Raw genomic sequence first — 23,404 nt, 5'->3', positions numbered from 1 at the left:
CATTTGTGGAAGCATCGGTGTGGCATGAGGGAGTAAGAAAACAGCCAGATCCTGGTGGCACTTCTGGAGGCTGTGGCTCATTCGCAGCCCCTGAGAACCCCAGGACCCCCCCCCAGCCCCAGTGCTGCTCCACACACCTCCATGGCTGATATTCTTGCTGTTGTGTGCTTTCACATGGATTTGGTGGCAGCCGAACAAACTGTTGCAGGCACATGGACACCATTCCTGGAGCAGGGAGACTCCTGGAGGATGGGCAGAAGCCGCTCATCTGGAAACGGAGTTAATTTGTAAAGGGAAATCCTGCTTGCTTTTCTAAATGAGGAAGATGTCAACGAAGTGCTACTCCAGCCAAGTGCACCAGCAGTACCAAATATACTGCTGAAAGAAAAGCGTTCGCTGTGTCAAAATGAAGCTGTGGTTCACTAAGCTAATAGGGAGAAAGCACACTGTAAATATATGGAGGAAGCGCATGCATGGCTTATTAATAGGCACTTGCTGGGGACTGCAGGCTGCATGACAAGGCTCTCGCTGTGCTCCAGTGTCCTCGTGTGCCCCTGCTCCTGTGCTGAGCACCAATCTCTGCCATGCCACGGCACCCATCGGAACTGGCGGCTTTCAGGTGGCACCTGGGGCACAGAAAATGGTCTTTGTGTGGCTGATATTGGTGCCTCTGCCTGCGAGGCAGCCCTCCATCCATCCACAGCTGGTGGGAAAAGCATCATACAGAAGGAGCTCATGCCCCTTCTGCTGTTCTAGCACGGTCTGAACTCTGAGTGGAGCAGGAATCAATGTAGTTAGCTTTATGCCCTGGCTCAGCCGTTCCCCAAACAGCTGCACAGACTTCTCTCCTATGCTTCTGCTGCTGAAATGGCTCCAGAGTTTTCCACCAAAAGCAGCTCCCACTTATTTAAAGCTATCATAAACTGGGCCAGGTGTGTGCATTCCTACACAGCAAAGCCTTGCCCAGCACAAGGTGTTCTGAGTTCTTCCACCATGAAAGCTGCAACAGGAAAATGAACACCCTGGTTAAGGAACAGTATCCAGTCACTATTGCACTGTAGGCTTCTAAGCACCTTCACACATCGGATTGTTGTTTTTTTTTTAGGCCATTGGGCTCTGGCTCAATGCCTGAAGTCCACAGGTGCACACAGATGCTAATGCTGTCTGCTAACCGATAGCTAACACACACTTTCTCCAGCCTATGATTGTCCCAAGGCTCACCTGTCCCCAACAAGCACCTCAGGGCTGTGTGGGCCAGCTGTCCCTCAGTGCAAACAACCTGCGCCAAGCAGGGTGCCAGTGCCACAGCGAGGCCACAAGCATCCTCTTGTGCAATGCATAGTGTCAGCAGTAACACAGAGCACTTGACCACAAAGCCCCAAGACATGCTTAATAGCTCTCTTGTGCTGTTTGCCCACTAATAACCTTAACTTCTTACTGCATTATGCTAGGGTTTAGGCAAAGCGGGGCTCCCAGCAGGACACTCTACAGACTTCCTTTCCCATGAAAAGAGACTTACGTCTTTGCATTTGTTCCTTGAGCAAATCCCATTCTTTTCCAGGTAGAGAAGAGAGGAATTTGTTGGATTATAATTAAAGAGGTGTTGTTCTGATCAGGAAAGGGGCAGGAAGATTAATGCAGTATGTGACTGTGGTGCAGAAGGAAAAGGTGCTGTAATGGGAAAAGCCTTGTGAGAGGAGTCCTTTTCAACCCGGGCCATTCTATGATTCTATGATTCCCTGCACAGCACACGCCATATGGGAGCTTACTTTGCTTGGAGTTGGACAATGGAGCTGTGCAGTTCCTCTCTTACATTATAGTGATGCTCAGCAAAGGAGAGTGGCTACAGGGAAGGGATACGTGCAGTACTTGCATTAGGATGCCCCACATACCCAAGCATCAGGAAGGAGCTGCTGACAGACCTCACAGTGCTCATATATAGAATGAAACATAAATATCTGCCAATACATAATAAAACTCTTCCCAGGGCTCCAGCACCATTCTCTTCAGAGCCCCAAAGAACTGCACAAACAGTAATTCAGAATTCCCAGCCCCTAGCTTTGCCAGCAGTGCAGAGTGGGAAAACAAGCCTTGCTTGATTAACAGACAACACACCTTCAGCAATGGGAGAGATCGATGATGAGATGTAAGCTGCAGTGTGAACCCTGGCCCCTCACTTCCAACAGAAGTTTCTTCAAGCCAAGACTGAGCAGGTGGTCCCTTCCCCTTCATGCAGACCACCCCTCTCTCGCTGTACACACAGGCAACAGAAGACCAACACACCCAGTTCATCTATTCAGTCCCAATGGCTGCAATCCAAATTGTTGGACAGGGATGGGGGCTGCAGGTAAGTGGGGAGCCCAGCATCACAGCAGACTATCCAGGAATCCCTGGAGAAAAGCCATGCATGAATCAAGACTTCTATCAAGACCTTGGCCCATGTTGCAGCCAAGATTACATATCCATTACTGGGAACAAATCACTTGTTCTGCAGGAGGAATTTCAGTGTTGTAAAACCTTATACAGTCTCTCTGCAGAGCATGAGTAACACTTTGAGCATATCAGGGAGCTACTTCTCTTCAAAGACTGTCTAAAAAAGCAGTATTTAACCTAATGCACTCAGGTATGGCTCAGATTCTTTGCAACTCTCTTTAGTCACAATGCTTCAACTGATGATCTGCGTTTTTTCCCAGGATGAAAAGTGCTCTAAAAGAAAAAGGTCTATGCACTTGCTTTTTTACCTGCCCATCAATGCCTGCTGGGAGGATTACAATGGCACGTCAAATTAGGGTCAGCACACAAGAATTCAGCACACATCAGCTTTAAGCATCTGCACAGGACTGAGCTCAGGCTGATGCAAAAGCTACAGGCAAAAGCCAGCAAGGTTTGCTTTCAAATAGATTGAGGCAGCTTTGCAAATGATCAGCACTTCACTGATGTGACCCACTGCTTCCCAGCACAATCTGAAGTCACATTGCTGGAGCCCGTGCCTTGGTGGAGTCACACGCACCACGGTGTCCTGGTGTGCTCAGCTAGGATGGGGATGCTGAGTTTGGGAGATGACATCTGCCATGCTGAGCCCTGACACTTTACCTGATGTCACCCAGCAGGACAGTGGCAAACTCTGGAATACAGCCCTGCTATAATCACGAACAAAAGAACAGGAATCAACAGCAATTGAAAATGAACTTAAAAGAGCTGCTCTTCTCTTCAACTAGCATGCGTATCTGCAAGGACATATGGTAAACACACCTTCTCCAACCTGAGTGCTGGGTGAACGCAGTGAACTCTGCAGTAACACTTGTCACACACATGTGAGCACACTCAATGTTTTTCACCTTGTTGTTGGGGGGGCTCTAGCCATTAAAAGCCATTCTGCTGATCTAAGAAACGCATGAAACAGGTTGCGCTCAGGCAGTGGGACTCTGGCAAAGCATTTTCCTATTTGCCTGTCTCTCAGCACAAGGTTGAACACGTGCTGATATGCTGTGATGTCCCGATCTGTGGCTTGGTATCACCACAACGTCAGAGGCCAGCAGCCAAGGATGAAGGGCAGGCCAGGCCACAACAGTCACAGCAGCACTGTGTGACACAGCTGTGGGATCAACATGGCCACAGTGCTGCTGCCATCAATGAAGTGATGTTTTCATTCTGGTGGACAGCCATTGAAGAGCCAGCTGTGTTGCTTCCAACAGAAGGTTTTGATGGAGCCCTTGGACTTCGCTCCTTACCTTACTCTCTTAAAATCACAACATCATCTTTGTTGGAGAAAACCTTCAAGACCATCAAGACCAGCCATCAAGCAACCTTCGAAGTGTCATCATTAAACCACGTTCCTTGGTTCTTAACCCCTTTCACTTTACTATCCCTGCCTCCTAACAGCTCGGTGAATGCTTTAGGACCCTCTGTGAGGAAAAACAAAATTCAACACAAAATCACATTTTTCCTTTAGGAAATTGGATCTATTCCTGCTCTCTTGCCACTGCTTTCAAAGCAGTGATGCCAGAGCCCTGGCCTGCAGTAGGACATCCGAGGGACACACAGCAGGCTGTCTGGACATCTGGAAAACCCAGCAAAGCTGCTGGATGTGCAGAGATCCCGCTGTAGAGGGAAGGGGAAGACAACCCAAATCTCAGACTCCCCCACATTTGTGCCAGCAACATCTGTGGTCTCCTGGTCCTGCGAGCATCCCCACAGTCTCCAAGCAGCTGGGGAAGTGCTTATGGAGCTGGCAGTCTTGCAGGGAGGGTAATTTACTTGTTCTTAATGGATTTTCCATACCTCTTGATATTTCCAGACCTTAGTCGGAAGAGAGGAGCAGTAACTCTGCTGGGGGACAGGAGGGCTTGAAGGGCTTTGCTGAAGCCTGTGGTTTTTGCAGTTTAGCACTGGGGACCAGCTCCATTTGTCCGTTCATCACTGCAGTCTGTTCCCCAAAGAAAAGAGGGAAACGTGCTGGTTTGGACTTTCTGTGCTTCATGTTTGAAAGGGATTCTCTTCTGTAAAGCGAAAAGAGAGACCTGGAAACCTGCTGATTCCATTATACTTTCCTGGGGCTAATTTAACTGTTGGAAATCGATGCAACCATGAAAAAGGCAGCCTGTGGGACTCTGTCAGAACACCTGATTCCTACTAAAGATCCAGGAATTATGGGGAGTTAAGTAATGGCATGGCAACAGGAAAAGCTCCCTGAAGATGATGTGACTTCAGAATCGTTTCTCTGCAACTGGGACCTCCTTCCCACCCAGGAGGTTTGGTGGAGGCTGGGAAGTGGAAGCTGAGCGTGGGCTGCTTCGCTCCCTGTTCATCACCTTTCCAGGACTCTGAGCCAAAACAAGTCTAAGCTAAAAATATAAAAATCCTCCAGGCCAAATTGGTGCTCTTTCTCTATTCCTGCTTTATCCTGAATAGTTATTTCCTATGAAGATGTGCTACCAGGACAATCCTTGTCAGAGCCATCTGCAGTGTTCTCAGCGAGGCCTCACCGCCTGTTGCAGCCCATCAAAGCAGCCTCACCACCACCTTCATCTCACCTGCAGCAGGAGGCAGGACCTTGCAGGACACGGTGTCTGAACACGCATTGCTCCAGGAGCACCAGCAGTCAGCTGCATGGGAAGTGGTTTCACAGGGTAAGGCAGCTGCTGGCTACTGCTGCCAGGAGGGCAGGTGGTGCTGGGATGTCTGCATGAATGGGCAGTGGAGACATGGGAAGGAAAGTTTCCTTTGGGTCATGTCTCTGCTCTCACTCAACCTGCACCTTGAATGTTCATCTCCTCCCTCAGTCAATGTCCCATCACAGAAAACACTAATTGCATCCTCCTCCTATGATAAACCAACAAACAGAGAGACTGGACTGGGGGCAAGGGACTTCCCTGCAGCCCCTGAGGGTCCCCTGTAAGAATAATGCACACAAATCCTGGCAGTTCCTGTGTGTTGAGCAGAGACTAAATGGGCAGCGGGGTTTTAGCAGATGCTGGCCAGAAAATAACCGTGAGAAAGGAATAAACCAATTAATTGCTGACCCACTGACAGCCAGCACCTCTCCCCCACCGTCGCCCACACAATAAAACCTGTCTCCAAGGCTCAAGCCGATTTAGGGTGACTGCGAAGAACCTGGAGGAGGAAAAAAGCTCTTTCTCACTCCAGCTAATAATATTTCCAGATAATCTGTTCAAGGCAGCACCCTTTGCAAAGTGGGAAAGCTTTTAAGAGCCGTTAACACCTTCCTTCAGACTTCCTCATCCTCCCCCAGACAAGCTGTGATTAATTACCCAATCCACCTTGATCCCCCTGGGAAACCGTGGTGGCTCTGGGTGTTTCAGGCAGATCTGCCAGGCACACAGAGTCCCTCTCTGGCTAAGCAGGGGATGAACGGCTTCCAACCGCATGCTTACATTGGCAGGGTGGTGGATGGCAGGACGAAAGGTTAACAGAGGTCTGGGCAGCATTCGAGGCTTCTTTGCCTGGCTTCTACAGGGCTCTCATCGTCATCTTCTTACACCTGAAATAATGCATGAGACATTTTCAAATAAGGTGCCAAAGAGAGAATGAAGAGGAAGAGAATGTCTGCCAGATGGTATAAGAGGACTTGGGAGTCATCTCCCCCAGGAGCTTCCCAGCCCCGGGTGTTGGTTAGCATCACACCTACACACTGCACTGTGGGCTGGGCTCAATTTTAATCTGCTTTTTATTTTTAGCTGTGATTTCAAGAAAGGGAAAAAAAACACCCATGAATCTCTTGCAGCTTCCTCAGGCCTTTGAGGAATAAGAGAGCTGAGGAGCAAGCAGGGCATTAATGACATCTCAAGGCAACAACTTGTGGCCACCCAAAATCCTGTGTCATGCAGGAACAGAGGTGTTAGCTCTAGCATCCTGACCAGGCTCCAGTCGTCAGCAATTATCCTCTGCTGAGCCAAGAGGTGCAAGAATCATAGAATCATAGAAAGAATGTCTGCTGAAGGCACAGTTCTTCTCCCTCTCTTCCCACGAGGACTGCTGAATAGTTTTCCTAAGTGTCAGAGAACACTGTTGTACACATGTGTCAAATACAAATGCTCCGAAAGTCCTTTTCCAGTTTTGTCCCATGCTTTCTCTGTAAGTGCCACCAACCCTAGTGTCTTCTTTGCCTTGCTTGTGTCCCTGCTCCAGCATATGTCCCCGTCCATGTGACTGCGTGCTCTTTTAATCCTGGATGCATAAAAATTGGAGAGGACAAGGTGCCCAGTGCCACTATCATGTATTGGCCTTTCAGTCCAAGGCCCGTGAACCATTCACATCTGGAACTGGTCTGATCAAGTAGCGGAGTAACTCCTCACCTGTTGGTTTTGCTTTGGCCCCTTTGTCCCCAGGACGTTCAGGCCGGAGCCACCCTGGCTTTAGCAGAATGCGTGCATCATGCTGGATCATGCTGGCTTCTACAACACTTCATCTCTACCCAGAAAGGTACCAACGATGCCTCAGCCCTTGAGTAGAGATCCCAGCTACTAACAGAAATCACAGAATCGTAGCACGGTTTGAGTTGGAAGGCACCAGATCATTTGTTCAAGTCCCAATGCCATGGACAGGAACAGCTCCTGCTAGCCCAGGTTGCCTCATCCCCATCCAGCCTGGCCTTGAACTCATCCAGGGACAGGGTATCCACGGCTCCTGTAGGCAAATAACTGATCATGAGACTGATATCAACGAAAGGTGAGATTGTGCCTCTGGACAGACTAAAGCTGTGCAGAGTACTTCAGTAATTCATTACTCTGGAAGTAAAGTCTATTGTGGGAAAAGAGGTCTTTTCACAGTGGCATTAACTTCTGTACAGCCAGATCAGATAGGAAAATGGGACTTCTGCTCAGTAGGGAATGCTGTCATTTCCAAATGTGTTTGGAAATCAGCCCCCCAGCCCTCCCCCTGAAAAAAAATATATTTGTAAACACAAAATATTTTGTTTCAGTAGTATCTTGTACAAGAAAATGAAATCCAAAATTAAACAAAAACACAAAACACTGAAACAAACTGCAAAACCTAGAGCAACATGCTGGCAAAAGATTCAGTCAAATCATTGCCTTCTGCAAAATGCTTCTATTTTGGCAAAACCACATTTCTGGGGGTGCAAGCTGTTCTGCCGGAGGCTTTTGAACCTGCAGCAAGCTGTAATGGAGGCTGAGGTCAGACACTGTGTGGGAGGCTATGTTTAAAATGCTGCAGTTTGATTTCTCGTTTAAAACTCTACCAAAGGCAGTGGGGGGGCATTGGGAGCATGAAGCGCTGCGTGGCACTCTGCTGTCCTGCAGCATCTCTGTCGGGGACTGGGCAGAGCGAGGCAGCCAGGAGGTGAGTTATGTGGGGAAGCCCTACTGGTTTTCCTCTTGAAGTAAGAATACCATCTGGGCAATGATTTTAAATCTACCTCATTAATTAAACACATGCTTAGTCACATGGCAGACACGCTTGCATTAGCAGCATATCTGTGCACAGCACAGGAGGTTGCTGAGGATGCTGTGCAAAAAATGCACAAATGACATGAGTCTGCAGCTCACAAGGCACAGGGCCAGGCTGCATGCCTGTGAAATCTCCTCTGGGACAGCAGAAGGGAGAAAGTTCCTCAGACTCCCTTGGAGGTCACATGGGCTTCCGTGTGTCTGCAGACACGGATGCAACAACATCCTCTTGCACAACCAAGCCTCCACTCCTTCCCCCACTGTTGAAACTACCGCAGAAATTCCGTTGGGAAACTCCTCCGGGATGTGTCAGCTGATGGGACAGCAATCCCGGCTGTGGACAGGGGTGCTCCATCCAAGCAGAGTGAGGGGACACCCATGGAATAAACCTCTGCCGTGGTTTGATGTTAGGAGCCGGCGATATGTCGCGTGACATGCTCAGAACCCACTGCAGATGACTCAACAGCAGTAACTGGATGGCAGATGGTATCATCCTCCCTGTACCAGGCGGCATGATTTGCTATGATTCACAATTTCCAGCTTTGTTAGGATTCACAAAGGAACCTAACAGAATCGCTCAGTTTTGCAACAGGAGCCCTCACGTGTTTAGATAAAGCACACGGCGTTGGTCTGAAGATCTCAGATCTGAGTTCACTTGTATTGCCACTCTCATGCAGACTCCTCTCTGAAGCGACAGGAGTGGTGGGAGGAGCAGGGTTGGCTGTGGCAGGATGAGACCCACGCTAGGTGAACACCGGCTGGGCACCAGCACCTCCTCCAACCCTGGGTTGATGAGCTGCAAGGCTCATCAGCGGGGTTTCTTTTTTATTATTTATTTGTATTGTTTTTATCATTTGGGTCTCGTACAATTACAGAGAACTTGGTTTTCAAAATGGTTTTCAATTAAAACCTTGGATCATCAGTATCAGTTTTAGTGGCTGCATCAAATTGAATCAGTTCCTGTGTCACCACGTGCTGCGGAGCAGCTGCTTCCACTGCTCTCCTTTCTTTGCAATACTCTCGTTGTAACCCGCTGCTCTCGTGCTGTATTCCTCCAGAAGCACTTGCTCTGGCCACTTTGCAAAATAAGGAACAGGGCTAGCTGGACCCTGGAGCAGATCCCATCTGGTTTTTACCTTAGATAAGAGAAAACAGCTGTCTATGATGTGGCAGGATCTCAGGAGAGCTTTACAGCCATCCTGGGCAGCAAGCAGTAGCTACCAGCTTGATCCCGAACAGAGGCACTGAGTCTCCACAAGGAAGAGGAGACAACTCTGGGCTCAGGAGCAGCATCCACATCTCACACAGCTACACACACCTCAGCCCAGATCCTATACTGACCTGAAGGGAAGCACCAGCAAAGCTGGGGAGATGGCAGCCCCATCTCCATCCATCCTAATGTCGTTACCATTTTTCTCTTCTAAGATGCACCACTGTCACCAAGTCCGTGGGGATAAAATCCCATTAAATATTTCATTTTAATCAATCGCTTTCGGTAAGTGCCTGTTGAGGAATTCATGGCAAAATCTTCTCTCTGACAGAGAGATTTCAATTATGAAAGATGGCTAAAAATAAAAGGAAATTATACTGTTCAGACATCTCTGGAGGTGGAGACAGGAGGGGGAGCTGTCAAGGAGAGCCAGGGAAGAGATTCTGTTAGATGTACTGAAAGGCTACTTATTTTTACAGAAACAAAATGTCAAGAGGAAGCCTGACTTGAGTCTGCTGCTCACCTTCTCTATTCATAGTTCGGCCTGAAGCGTGTGGGATCTGAGCACCAGAATTAAAAGCCACAGCAATCTCTTTCCCTCACTGCAGGGAGTTGGACCACGCTCCTGAATCTTTCAGTGGCACATAAATATTTTTTTTAACATGCATTTTACTTTCTTTTTTTAAAATGAAAAATCCCAGCCTGTGACACTACAAAGAATCATTCAGTGTCATGGTTTTTTTTTTTTAAATTTTTTTGTGTGTGTGTGTGGGAGCGGCTCAGGCTGATGACCCGGGGCTCACTGCACCGTTAGTAAGTCTAGAGGACATCCTGATGTTGGTATTACATTCAGATTTTGCAGTTAAAATGACCTGGCTGAGAGCAGAGATTGTACCTTCAATCCTTCATGGACTCAGGTTCTCTTCACATGTCCTTGTGGTTTTTTTTATCCAGCCAGATCCTCCAGCAATGATAGCCTTTACCCTGTGGAGTCTCCTTGCTGAGGATGATGTCAGGTTTGATACAAAGCATGCTCACATCACAACCTGTCCAGCTTCTCAAAAGACAAAAGCTTAAGGCGTTTTTTTGTTGTTTGGATGCTTTAGTTAGCAGGCACATCTGCTGAGAACTGTGAGACTCAACCCCTGCCTGAGAACACAGCCAGACCTACGTGAATGAACACGGCTCTGGGCAGAGGTCTCCTTTTTAGGCAGGACATCTGTGCACAGTGTACCCTGCCCAAGCCATGAAGAACATCAGCGAACTGAGAGGCCCTTGATGCAAAGCAGCAGGCACGTATCCATTTGCCTAATGAAAGCTGAAATCAGCTCAGGCCCTGATGCAGTTTGGCTTCAGAGCATGTTCTCAGTGGCCTTAAATGAGATCTTGCTCTCAGCACACGCCAGCTTCCTGCAAGGAAGTGTTGCGCAAATACCAATTTGCCAAACAAAATGTGGACAACCTCCCAGAAGACGATGTCCACAGGAAATTTCAGACACACGTTTGCATCATCCCTTTAATTAAATGATGCATGCTCACTCAGTGCAACAAGCTCCCATCCTTAGTACAAATCAATTTTAATACTAAAAATAGAGAGAAAACATCAAGTTCTAGATGGGGGATGCTGGAGTTTAGGAAGTTTAATGTTCTATTCCTGTTTAGCACAAGTGCAGAAGTGCCTTCAGCACTGCATGCTCTCACTAAAACCACCACCAAGCACAGACAGGGCCCATGCAGCCTCTGATACCTCTTGTATCAGAAGTGCTGAGCCCTGAGAGTGTGCCATCTTAGTGCATGCACTTAAGCCCTGCAAGAGCTGGTGTGGGCAGCGTTGCATTTTTCTGATTGAGTTTAAAATGGACTGCAGAGAAAGACTGCGGCGTGGTGCCAAGGCAGGCACTTTCACATTGCACACAAAGGGGTTTTTATCAGGACTACTCCTTGCTCTGGAAGTTTGGAGCTCCCTTCCCCCATGAGCTGCAATGAAAGTGCAGAATAATGTTGCCTTGGGAGGCAACAGAAAACAGGAACTGTAATGAAGCTGGATAGCAAGGGAGAAATGTTCTGCAGAAGCTGTGATGTAACTGGGCTCACGATCAGCACTAACCCCTAGAGAAGACCTCCTGTGACAAGTGGGTTATTTTCCACCATTCTTCTTTTGTGAGCTTGCCTTCTCTTTGTCAGGGCTAAAGAATGCCAGGGCTTCAGGCACACATGCTTCATCTGCAGTCTTTCCTGGCAAGTCAAAAAAAGCCTGGCACAAAGAACAATTAGGAAATAATTGTGCTCAAAGCCACAGGAAATGACACAGAGATCACTTGGGGAGTTCTGCATGCCCTGGCTGTGGCTTTCCTGGGCTCAACAAGCTGGCAAAGCTGCACTTATTTGATAAGCACATGCCCATCTTGCTCCTGGGCAACCAACAGCAATACGTGGGGTTTGCCATGGAGGCAAAGGGAAGAGATGGGGTTGGCATCTCAGAGTGTGCTAGATTGGGATTTCCCTCCCAAAGGAACTCAAACCCTTTCACAGCCTGTTCACCTTGCATCAGTCTCATGGAAGCACTGACAGTGATAATCAGGTTCTACAAATATTGAAGGTAGAAGATAAATCATCCTAGAGATCAGAATTGTGTGCATTACATCTAAATGAGCTGCAAAAGACCATTCCCCCTGTTTGATGTGCTTTTTCCATTCAGTGAACACGAAGCTCATCTTTCTACTCAACTGCTGCCAGCTTCTAGCTGGAGAACCCATTTCACTTTGAGAACAGAGTGCTGCATCAACAGACAAGCTATCACAGTGCTCTGGTTTATGTACTTAGCTTGTTTTACCAAGGCAGCAGCTGGTAAGAGCTCATTTCCAGAGTGTTGCGTTGGTCCTCGAAGGACCAATAAGGCCAGTGCTTCAGAGCATAGCCAGCAAGGAGCACTGATAAACAGAAGAGACTGACTGCTGCTGGGAGGAAAACCCTAAGGAGAAGACGTCGTACACCACCATCTACACTGAAGCTAGTTGACACAGGAAGATTCCTCACTTCTTCCCTTTGCTTTCCGCTCTTTCTCTCTGCATTCCATTCCATTCTGTTCCTTTCTTTCTTCTCTAAATGAGACAAGGCAACTATAACATCCTCAGCAACCTTAGCACCTACTTAGAGATGTCTTCTGATGTACTTCAGCATGGGGCCAGCCAGCATCAGAAGATCTGTGGCAAGGGAACAGAGCAAAAATTGCCAAGTTCAAGCAAGTTGTCTGTAGGGTGTGTGCTCACACGAGCTGCTGATCGTCCTGCAGCCCAAGGGTACAGAGCTCCTGCAGAGAGATACTACATGTACCTGCTGGGACAGAGACAGGAGATCGTCTCTAGTAAAGAATACATTGAGAACAAAGAACAAATTGGTGGAAATCAGCTGCAAGACAGACACATCAGAAGATGGCAGCTTGCTCCAGATCTGTCACATACCTGCTAAGGAACTCCAGCTTCCACAGTGCTGGAAACAGGGAATCTAGAAGGGATTCAGTAGGGCTGCACAGTGCATAATAAGTAGCGTGCTTTGATCAGCACTGAGCTGAACAGAGCACAGGGGGCTCCTGATTGATGCTGGTGCTGTGGGTCATGAACCTGCCTTCAAAGAACGTCCTTTAGAAGAATACAGCAAGGTGAAATTTGCCATTCATGCTTATTGGAGCTGTTCAGTGAATGAAGAATTTAATTAAGATAATGTTCCAGTGCAGGAAGCTCAAAAATTTAGATTATCATTATTGTAGAGGAAGTAAACATTTCCAATGTATTAATTTTTTTAATGACATTACTGAAGGCAATACACTTATTCTTGAGGCATTCACAGCAGTAAGGACACTCAGGAACAGTGGCAAGGAAGTTACAGAGAGGCAGGTGGTACAAGGGAGATTTTCTGTGGGACACAGAGCTCTGTAGGACATGAGGGCTGGATAACAGGTCCTGAACTGTTTGATGGAAGGGATGGCAGCACTGGGTGCAAGGGTTTGACCTCTAGTCTTTGCCTCTGACTAGCTCTGTGTGTCTTTTCACACTAAAAGCGTGACCCAGATGGAGGCCAGGGAGCCTCCCTCACACCACTGTGCCATGGACATACTGCCAACACCTTTTTGTGCTTGTTGTGGTCTGTCTATACACTGACCAGCTGAGCTGATCCAGGCAATGTGTGGGGGTGTCCTCTGGTGCCTCCATTCCCACTAAATAAAGCACCAATTCAATGCAAAGCAAAAGGTGCTCCCAAGCATCTCCCCAAAATAAGTCTTGGATGGAGGAAGAGGGAATTTTTATTTTTTGCAAGGAAAAGATATCACATGGAAAGCCAGGAATAGAATCAATTGCTGGAGAAAGAGAGGAGGAGGAGATCACTCATAGACCGTTTGCATTTCTTGTCCCCTTTCCAAAACCTCATGCACACCACTGTTCTAATTAATAGCTGTCACCTGTCTACAGTTCCCACACAGGAGCACAAGGAGGAGGTATTCCAGGCACACAGGTAACCTGGGAAATGAAGTGACTGCTTTAATGTTTCCAGCTTCATTATGAGCCTCTCACTCAAAAGTTGTTCTCTGCTAAGAGTTATCTGAACTGCTAACTCATGAGGCTCCTTTGAAGCTGGGCTCAAATAATATTTAAAATGAAAAAAAAATGTATGTATATGTGTTGTTTGGAAGTTCATTAAAATAAACACAGTCACTGTTGATAGCATTTTCACATAAGACTTGGTCACTTCTTCCATTAAGCCTGCCTCCCTTTTTGTCTGCAGTTCCTGCAAGTTCCTGCCCTTCTATCCTGCTTACAAAGAGAATAATTAAGTTTTTACTGTTCTTTTCTTTTCTTGTTTTCACTGGGCATCAGGTGATAACCGCCTCAACATGGCTGCATGCACCAAAGGAGAACAGACAAAGGAAGAGTGAAAAAGAGACAGGGGTATTCCATACGATCAATCTGGATGTCTGCTGATGAGGGGATACAGGGCAGCAGAGGCTCCTGTCCCTCATGCAAACACCCAACTCACACTCCATGCTCTATGATGTGCCCGAGGAGGCAGGATGCTGCAGACAGTGGGATACGAGCACAGCCACGAGTCCCAGGAGGCAGCACCACAACCAGACCTTTGCTCATTGCTTCCCAACTGCAGTCAGTGCATTTTCCTTGCACAGGCTGGGAAAACGGGACTTCTCCCTGACCTCTTATCTTGTGGGCAATGCTTCCTCCTGCGGGTAATAAAAAGAGTAATTAGAACTATCTGCAAGAACTTCCGTGGAAGCAGCAAGTGCTGTGTAGGAAGTTGGTGATAGAGGTGCATGCAGGCTGTCACTGGTTGTTGCCTTCCTGCGCAGACAGATCTGATGATACTGCTTTCCTTAATTACATAAAAAAAATTATGCCAGGAGATCAACAGTGCCAGAAAGAATTAATGGGGAAAAGAGAAAAAAGACACTGTTCATCCGGAGCCCAGATGGCTGGCACATGACGTGAAAGAGGGAAAATTCTCTGAAACCAAGAAAGCGGCGGGCAGGATAGATTGCCCCATAGAGGGTACCAGCAAGGAATGCCTAACTAGGCCTCAGAATAGGCATGGTACTGCCATAACCGAGCTGCAGAAACACTCCATGGGTGTATGAAAGCACGAGTGCTTATGACCCAAAAATAAAAATGGAAAGAAGCAGGAAAAAGTAAAAGGCCAGGAGAGCCTAAGAGAGAACTCTGCCTTTCAGAAAGTCTGTTGTCAGGATCACTGAACGCTTCTCCACCTTCCCCCCATGCCCTGAAATTGATCAGTCTTCACTGATTGCGTTTGGGCTGAGCCAGTGCACAAGGATACAGAGATGGAAACGAGGATGAAAACGTCTATTTGCTTCCAAAGACCAGAGAAATTAGAAAGAAAAAAAAAAAAAGAGCAGCACAGACAAATGCAAAATCACTTTCTCTTTCAACACCTATGAACATATTTTCCTTTTAACAGTCAGTTTAGAAAGCAATACTTTCTGAAAAGAATGCATACAATCTCCAGACAAGCACCCCAGTGCATGGCCATGCTCCCAGAAGCAAATTACCAGCTTCAGAGCACTGTGAAGCTTAATGAGGGTGACATGTACTGCCATGTACTGAACACACCTCTGGTTACCACAACAGCCCTCTTGGAACTGTGCTGCAGCTTCAGCCTGCCCAACCCCATTGCGTTAACAAGGATGACAACCCACCACCCTACGCCTATTGTGCTGGTGAGTGTTGGAGAAACCCTCCCAAAATATGGTGCTTGGCTGTTGTTTTTTTTTGTTGTGTGGCCACACCAGTCTCCAGAACATCCTGATCTCTACTTTGTGGGTTTCCCTTCTGAACAGGCTCCAGTATTTGTTCTGGTAACCAGAGGAGCCTGTGAACACATTTTACGGTGTGCCATTGCAAGATTTTAAGTGCAATTTCTGTGTAAACACAAAGCAAATGTGGTTCTGTGTTAAAAATACAACTGAAGGGTGCTTCACTTTGAGGGGAGCATTTTCTGAGCAAACTGCGCCACTCCATTACTACTGCTGCAGCCAGGCAGAACAGTGGCTTCTCAGATGGATGGGATCTGATATGAATTCAGATTGCAGCAGGAAAAACCTGATAGTAAGGTGGGATAGAAAATATTTACGAAACCCACTGGCATGAGATATATGTCTCCTAAGCAATGGAAGCTAGAAGGGAACTGAGAAACTTCAGAAATCAGTGTGTGAATGGAGAGAGACTATTATGAGTTTCTAATGCCTTGTACTTTTTTCTTTTTTAATGTGAATTGGGTGCTGATAGAAGACAGTAATGTTGATAAGCTTGAGAGAGATGATGAATGTATGAGGGCTGCTCTGAAAGGAATGCCTACTATTTTATTATGTTGGGCCACAGTGTCAGAGACAGGTGTTGGTGGTATGGCAGCAGAGGTCAAACCTTCCCAACAACGTTCTGTTACGTGTTGCTGCAGTGCAATGGATGGCAGCAGAAGGGCAGTCTGAGAAAATGGCCTCTGACATGGAAGTGCATATGGAGCAAAGGTGTGGAATTGAATTCCTCCATGCAAAACAAATGGCATCCATTGACATTCACTGTCAGTGAGCACAGGGAGGCAGCGGGTGATGTGTTTCAACAGTGGTGACAGTGACATGAAAGACAAGTCACATCAAGCCATGCAGATTTCTACAAGCATGAAAGCTCTTGTGCTCTTTTGTGAGCAAAAATGCCTACCTAATGGTGGTGACTATGTTGAAAAACAGTTTTTCTTTTTTTTTTTTTTTTTTTGCTGAGAATAAAATAGCATTTTTGTGTTCTTAACATCTGTTGTAGTTTCCATGGAAATAAATAGGAGGCATTATTTTCAGAGCAATCTAAGTAGCAATGCGTTTTCTAAAAAGACCTGATCATCTCAGAATCCTAAATCACTTTTCAAACTCAGGGTGGTCCTAAGGCAAGAACAGGAAGAAAGCTCGAATAGCAAATCCACAGTAGGGTCAGGAACACCACAGCCTTGTATCTCATAACTCAATGTATACACAGTGCTTTAATTTCTAACTCCCAATACTTCTCAAGAATTCACAAGCAGAGTGAATAGCATGGCATAAATCTATGAAGAAGCCAAGCAAGAATGCACTTGTTTTCCCCTCTACATGGAGAAAGTTTTGAATACAAGAAGCCATATGACATTTCCAATAATTTACTATAGGGGAAAAAACCAAAAAACCACAAAACCCATTAGAGAACAGGTATTTAAAAGCACTAAAAAGCAGAGAGAAAGTAACAGAGAGTCTGAAATGCAGAAGGAAATTTAATAGAATATTAATACAGTGTTTAATAAAGACTGGATGGGCAGAGACGTAACCCAGAGGTTCTAGACCTAGCTTATTATTCACTTTATTAATTAGCATTGCTTCCTTTATTTGAGAGCGATTTATTGTGGTTCAACACCAGCCCTTTCTTGATCAAATATAAATAAGTGGAAATGAGCCTTATTTAAAATGGAATAGACATCTACCCACCGTTTTTCACTGGGGTGGCTGGTGTAACCTCACCTCCATTTATGTCAGTGGAGCTGTGTGTGTTGGCAACCTTTTCAAAACCAAGTTAATATTCCAGCACAAAGTTCTTTCAAAGGAGAACAGTATTCCTTCCAATTTCCAGGAGTACTCAGAACCGTATCAGATTTGGCTCAAATTTGGTTGAATTCATGCATACCAAGGCACATGCACATTCTAAAATTGACTTAGGTAAGCTTCCTCCACAAGCCTCAATGTGTTTTATGAAATCACACACCCTTTTCATTTATGGCCTTTTACCCAACAGGCAGGGTGTGTGCTGTTTCTTCCCCTGTCCTTAATTGGGCTTCCAGAGTCCAGCATTTCCTGCATCACATGCCTGAAAGATCAAAATTAACCACATTTTTCTGCATCTCTGCAACTCCAAGGTAGTTTCATCACATTCTTTGTGCTCCCATGTTTTGTTTCTCAAGAGAGAAAGGGCACAGAACCAGAAACCAGCATCCAGGAGGTGCCATCCGACACCCAACCATGTCCACAAGAAGCTGCTGACTCTCTGTGCCAGTGTTGAGCTGTACTAGAGAGCAGCACAGTCCAGCTAGTGCCATCTCTTCCCGCCACTACAGTGTCACACTGCTACTGAGGGGCACCACTAGACCGTATTTCCATCTGTTGTGCTTCCTCTTGACCAATACAACATCAAAAGGACAAGGAGCTGCACCGTGGCCAAGGTTCCTGCTCACCTCCTGCTGAGCCTTCAGGCCTTGTGCCCATTGGTGTGTGCTACATCAGGAAGAAGGGCTGAGGGCACCGCATGTGGCTGGAGCACTGGGAACACAAAGAGACTGCTTTGTTCACTGTCCAGGGGTGCCCTATTTCACCTCAACTTGATTCCTTTTCCCACCATGCCTCTCTGTAAGCTAAGGCTGACTAACAAGGAAAGACCATCTTTATAATCCCCACCCGCAGCCCGTTTTTATGCCTATGTCAAAACCCGCTCTTCTAGATGTATCTGCCCCTGCCTGGCTTGGTTTGTTTTTAGGACCACAGCACCACAGCAGCTCCCTGAAACATGTCCAGCACAAGCACAGGGCTGCAGCTGGAGTCCTATCTGTTTGGGATGAGATCCAATTACAGGAAGCGGCAGCCTGCCCCGCAGCGATCATTTCCACCTTTGTTAGTTTTTGGCTTCAGCATCTATTTTGATAGGTGCCAAGATCTGAAGGCTGTTAGTATGGAAATGGAAGAGGCGAATAGCTGTGCTTTAACCCTTGCTTGGCAGTAACTGTGGCCCACAGTGCAGTTTCCCTGCACCAGTGTTAATGTATCCCCGTAACTGAATATATCAGCATATATTTATATAACAATAATAATTATGCGTAATAAGAGGAACTAAAGAGCGGGCACTGTGTGCATGAAAAAAAAGCCATCACTGAACTTATTTTGCAGTGCTAATCTGAGAACAGGAGAACCAACCACCCCCCAGGACTCTTTAGGCAAGGAAAGAGCCCCCCGAGCCTGGCTGCTTTTGTGCAATTCTATTTTGTGATCTCTCATTTCTGAACAGAGGGAGCTTGAGAACAGAGCATTGTGTCCGTGCTCAGCAAACATACACGAGCTTTTGAGTTCCCTTCACGTTTCCCAGAGGAACATAAGGAAGTTTAGCCTTTAACCAAATATGGTCCTAAGGGACAAAGCAATGGAGCCCAGAGGGTTGAAGCTGGATTTTGCTTTTCTGCCGGCACTGCAGCAAAACCTTACCCTGCTTTAGCAGGAACAGAGATGCAAAACGTGCTTGCAACATCAGTGCAAAAGCCCTCTTTCTTCAAAATGAGTGGCTATAGTCACGGAGGGGAGGCTGTCATTCTCTTGATTCAAGTTTGAGCTGAAAAAAGGAAACAAACTTCTGAAGATTTACAACCCGAACAGTATTTAAAGCTCCTGCTCTTCTCAGGAGCTGTGTGAATTCCTCCCTGCACTTGCAGACCAGCGTCACTGCTCTTCTGCCAACACATCTCTGCTCCATAAAATCCGGAAGAGAAAATATGCCAGCTTTCTTGATGTAATTAACTGTGTAGCAAAATGGTTTTTCTGTTGTTCCTAGCTGATATGGTTTATTTCATCCAGGTGACAATGAAACAAAAAAAGAAAACAAGGATCTCAAAGTGAAAAGAGAAGCTTCAGAGAAGCTGAAGTAAAGAAAAAGCAGAAGAAAGAAGTTTGCCTGGTGTGAGACATGCAGAAAATTACATCTGTATTAACTAATGGTGCAAAATAAATGTAAAATAGGCCAATCACACAAAATGTCTTCATGGCACCCTACTCCTGACTGAATACAGGGCTGTGTGTACTGGGACTTTGGAAGCATGATCAAGCCACCAAGTTGGCCTTAATTCCCTTGCTGGGATCCTGGACTCCTATGCACACTGACTTCCACAGTGCAAAGAAAAAGTACAGAAAAATGCTCAAAATGGCCACAGAGGTTGTTAATCTGTGTACCCCACTGGACACTGAGCACCACACTGAAAACATGACAGGAAACCGTTGTTTGGCAAAACAAAGATGGGAAACAATCAGGTTAGCATCCAGCTACTGCCCAAGCTAATGTGCATATGGCAGCATCTTGTCCTGTAGAGGAGACCCTGCAAACACAGTATGAGCACAGAGGACATCTTACTGCTTATGGCCTGGAATAGAAATCCAACAGTGCCGACTTTGAGTGGGGCAGAAAATGGATTAGAGCATCTGTTAGTGCTGGAAAGCTCTGCATCACCACCATTACAGAGGCAAAACAGAATGCAGGTGCCTGCAGACCCAAGGCTGGCTGCTGCTGGTTGGGGGCACACGAGACCATCAGCAGCACAAGAAAAAAGCCCATCATGGCCTTCTTGGTGAGAAAAACTTCAGAGAAGCCATCTGCGTGACACAGCATGTGTGCATGTCACCTGTCAGATTGCAATACCAGATCTGCTCAAACAACTGTAATGGAACACTGCAAACAAGAGCAAAGCTTAGTCACTTGTTCAAATCTTATCCCCATTTGTTTTTACAGATGTGCAGTTCATGGAAATGAGATGATTAGCTCATCAAAGCATCTGTCAAGGGGAAAGACAAACCAGCATTTTGCAAATGCATCCAAGTGACAAGACCTGTCGGATATGGGTTGTGGTGAATCTCTCTGAGGCTTATTTTTGGATCTGTTACACTCAGCCTTACCAGCTTATTAGTTATCTCCAACTCATCACTGAGGAAGGGAAAGATAAATCTATAAAACCTTATCAAACATGGCAATTTGAAAATGTGGTGGGTTTTCTTTTTTTTTTTTTTCCATGAAGGCTGTATGTCCTTGCAACTTAACTTTCTTCCCTTCCCTTCCCTTCCCTTCCCTTCCCTTCCCTTCCCTTCCCTTCCCTTCCCTCTCCTCCCCTCCTCACCCTTCCTCACCCTTCCACTTCCCCTTCCCCTTTCCTCCCCTTTCCTCCTTTCCCCTTTCCCTTACTTCCCATTTCCATTTCCATTATTTACATTTCCATTCCTTTGTTTCCCAAAAGAGCTGCACAGCTTGGCCTTCACTTCTGGAACATTTAAGTGACTAGCTAAGTTATTCAAATGGACTACATTCTTTTGTTTTCAGATTCTCAAATCAGGACACCTTAAAAAGAGTGATTTTCAGGCATCAGGCAATTACTTGCATTTGCAAATCAGCAAGGCAAAATGCTCACATGCCTCACTGCTTTTCCAGATTAGGTGAGATCAGGCTGGTCAGAATTTCAACAGCTCTCTACCAGGGCTGGAGGGATTCAAGTCAAACATCAGCTCCTATCTCAAGCTTGCCATTTGCCTCCAGACAAGCCACGTCTACCCTCAGGAGGGTGGTGACAGTGCTGATGGCAGGGCTGATGGCGGCAATCAAGCGCAAAGGGCCACTTGGTGGCCTTCGAGAGATGAGCAATGAAACACAAAGGGACTGCTGTAAAAACGACAGGCAGAAGAGCTGGGATTGAAAGGGAGATTACTCATTTGTTCTCAGACCTTTGTTAGTCACACCCCACCTACGTGAGAGCAGCGCAGAGCCATCAGCATTGCTACTGATTGGGTTGGGGCCACCCAGCTGCCACGGGGGCCGGCGGTGGTGATGCACCAGAGCAAGAGAAGCGCGCGGCCAGGCGCCCGGCCTGCACAGCTCACAGCGGGAGGAGGGCGGCCAGGTGAGGTGTAGCCAGAGGAAACGAGCCGAAGTGACACAGCCTGGGCATGAAGAGGCACGTACAGCCGGCGCAGGGAAAGGAAGCTGCTGTCACGTAAATCGAGCGTTGGCTGCCGGTCCTGACTGGCTTGTGGCAGCTCCTGGAGCAGCGGAGCCGGCTTTCGGCCTCCAGAACCTCAGCTGTGAGGCGCTGACCTGCATGGCCGCTGTTCAGCTCCCATCCCCTCACTATGGGAGGTTCTCTCCTTGTTCTGGTTAAATTGCCCATTTCCATCTCTTTCAAAGGAAGGAACAAGAGTTTGATTCCCGGAACATCTTCTAAGAGAAGGGTTGTTTTTTACCATTTCCCCAGCGCACATCAGTGCTGGGAACTTCACAGGACGTATTATTAGTCTTGTTGCCCAATTTTCTGCTGAAGACACAATTAAGAACACACACTTGTCTACGAGCCTCTTTTTCCCCTAGATGCACTCGTGTCGTAGGGAAAGGAAACAGCTGCCACACACTTCAGGCCGCCACATCTTCCTCTTGCTTCATCCCTTGACCGGATGCAAGAGAGCATTTCTCTCAGTGAAGCAGAGGTAAATGCTTTCTGGCCTCCATGGCCTTCAAAAATGCCCACAGAGCCCACCGTGCTCTGGTATTTCCTTAATGCACTCAACCTTGCCACCATCCTCAGCAGAACACTCCACCAAGGTGCAGGCTGAGGTGCAGCACTGCTCTTCCCTTGCTCCACATTATCTTCCAAAGCAAATAAGACAACTTTGAGGTTTCTCATCTTTCATCAGCATGATTAACTAAGCTTTCCACCCTCGGCTTATTTCTCTGTGCTCCTTTCACCAGTTTCCTGTTAAGCACTGGATCTCTTGTGTGACATGGATGATGGGAGGGGGCCTTCACAAAGACAACTGGATAGTTGTTGTGGCTAATGTGGCTCTCCTTCATTCATCCCTTTCTCTCAGTAACTTTTTCCATTCCTAAGAGAGTGTCTGAAATGTCCAACTTGGAATCATAGAAACACAGAACCACCAAGGTTGGAAAAGACATCGAAGATTATGCAGTCCAACTGTCCACCTACCACCAATATTCGCCACTAAACCATGTGCCTTAAAACAACAACTAAATGTTTCTTGAACACCTCCAGGGTCAGCAACTCAATCACCACTCCGAACAGCCCATTCCAGCACCTGACTGCTCTTCCAGAGAAGAAATTTGTTCTAATATTCAACCGGAATCTCCACTGGTGCAACTTCAGGCCATTCTCTCTAGTTTTATCACTAATTTGTTCTGGGTTGAATCCCTTCTTCCTGTTGGCAAGCAGACTAGTATTAGCAGCTCCTTCTAGAAGAAAGCCTCCCTTGCCCAGCAGCTCTCCCAGCCACCTTCTTCCTGGGATCTCTTGAATCCAGTGATCTGCAGTGGGAGGTGATTCAGTGCAAGGAGCAGACCTAAGAGCTACAGGGTGGCTTTGGCAAGTCCCTCCTAAATGACTTCACCAGGTAGGATGGAGAGCATTGTCTGTGGGTGAGTGCAGAGGGCATGTTGTCAGTTACCTTGAGTAACAAAAGCCAGCAGGGCAGATCCTCTCATCTTTTTCCAGCTACTTTGTGCCACTTGAACAATGCCAGCCCTGGGATTAAATAGAGAGCTACCGCTTCTTTAAGCATGCAGGTATTCATTGCTTGTCAAAAGCTGCATGGCCTAGTCCTTAAAAAAAAAAAAAAAAAAAAAAAGACAAGATATCTTCCGGCTTCTAAAGAGTGTGACCCTTCCATGTGTTGCAATGTCTTTAAGATTGGATTACCTGCGTCTTCCACTTGGAGCACAGCTCACATCCCAGATTGCTCCCTTACGCTTCAATGTCTCCTTGCAAGCCTTGAGACAAGATGTCAACACTTTTCCTCTCCAGAGGGAGCCTCTTCCCTAAGGACACAGCTCAATGGACATGAGGAGTCTGTACCAGGCAGCCACAGGGGAAGGCAGGGGGCACAGAAGATGTCTAGAGGCACTGGTGGCAGCAGTTAGCTGCCCTGAAA

General features: G+C 46.9%; 1 long non-coding RNA gene across 3 annotated transcripts in view; it reads right to left on the bottom strand.

Moving 5' to 3' along the window:
* Positions 1 to 23,404, bottom strand: part of LOC122187719 — a 135,450-nt gene that overhangs the window by 14,772 nt on the left and 97,274 nt on the right. Inside the window, exons 3-4 of one of the 3 annotated variants that reach the window (XR_006181393.1) lie at positions 5,895 to 6,001; positions 4,282 to 4,499 (exon numbers count right to left, since the gene is read on the bottom strand). This is a non-coding gene — a long non-coding RNA (uncharacterized LOC122187719). The remainder of the gene's footprint in view (positions 1 to 4,281; positions 4,500 to 5,894; positions 6,002 to 23,404) is intronic. The other 2 variants (XR_006181394.1, XR_006181395.1) reach the window with 2 other exon arrangements.

The sequence above is a fragment of the Lagopus leucura genome, unplaced genomic scaffold (assembly GCF_019238085.1).
Source record: "Lagopus leucura isolate 7727_CA_CO unplaced genomic scaffold, USGS_WTPT01 Super-Scaffold_100050, whole genome shotgun sequence".
NCBI lineage: Eukaryota > Metazoa > Chordata > Aves > Galliformes > Phasianidae > Lagopus > Lagopus leucura.
The sequence above is the reverse complement of the archived record's forward strand: the minus strand, read 5'-3'. Positions and strand labels throughout refer to the sequence as shown.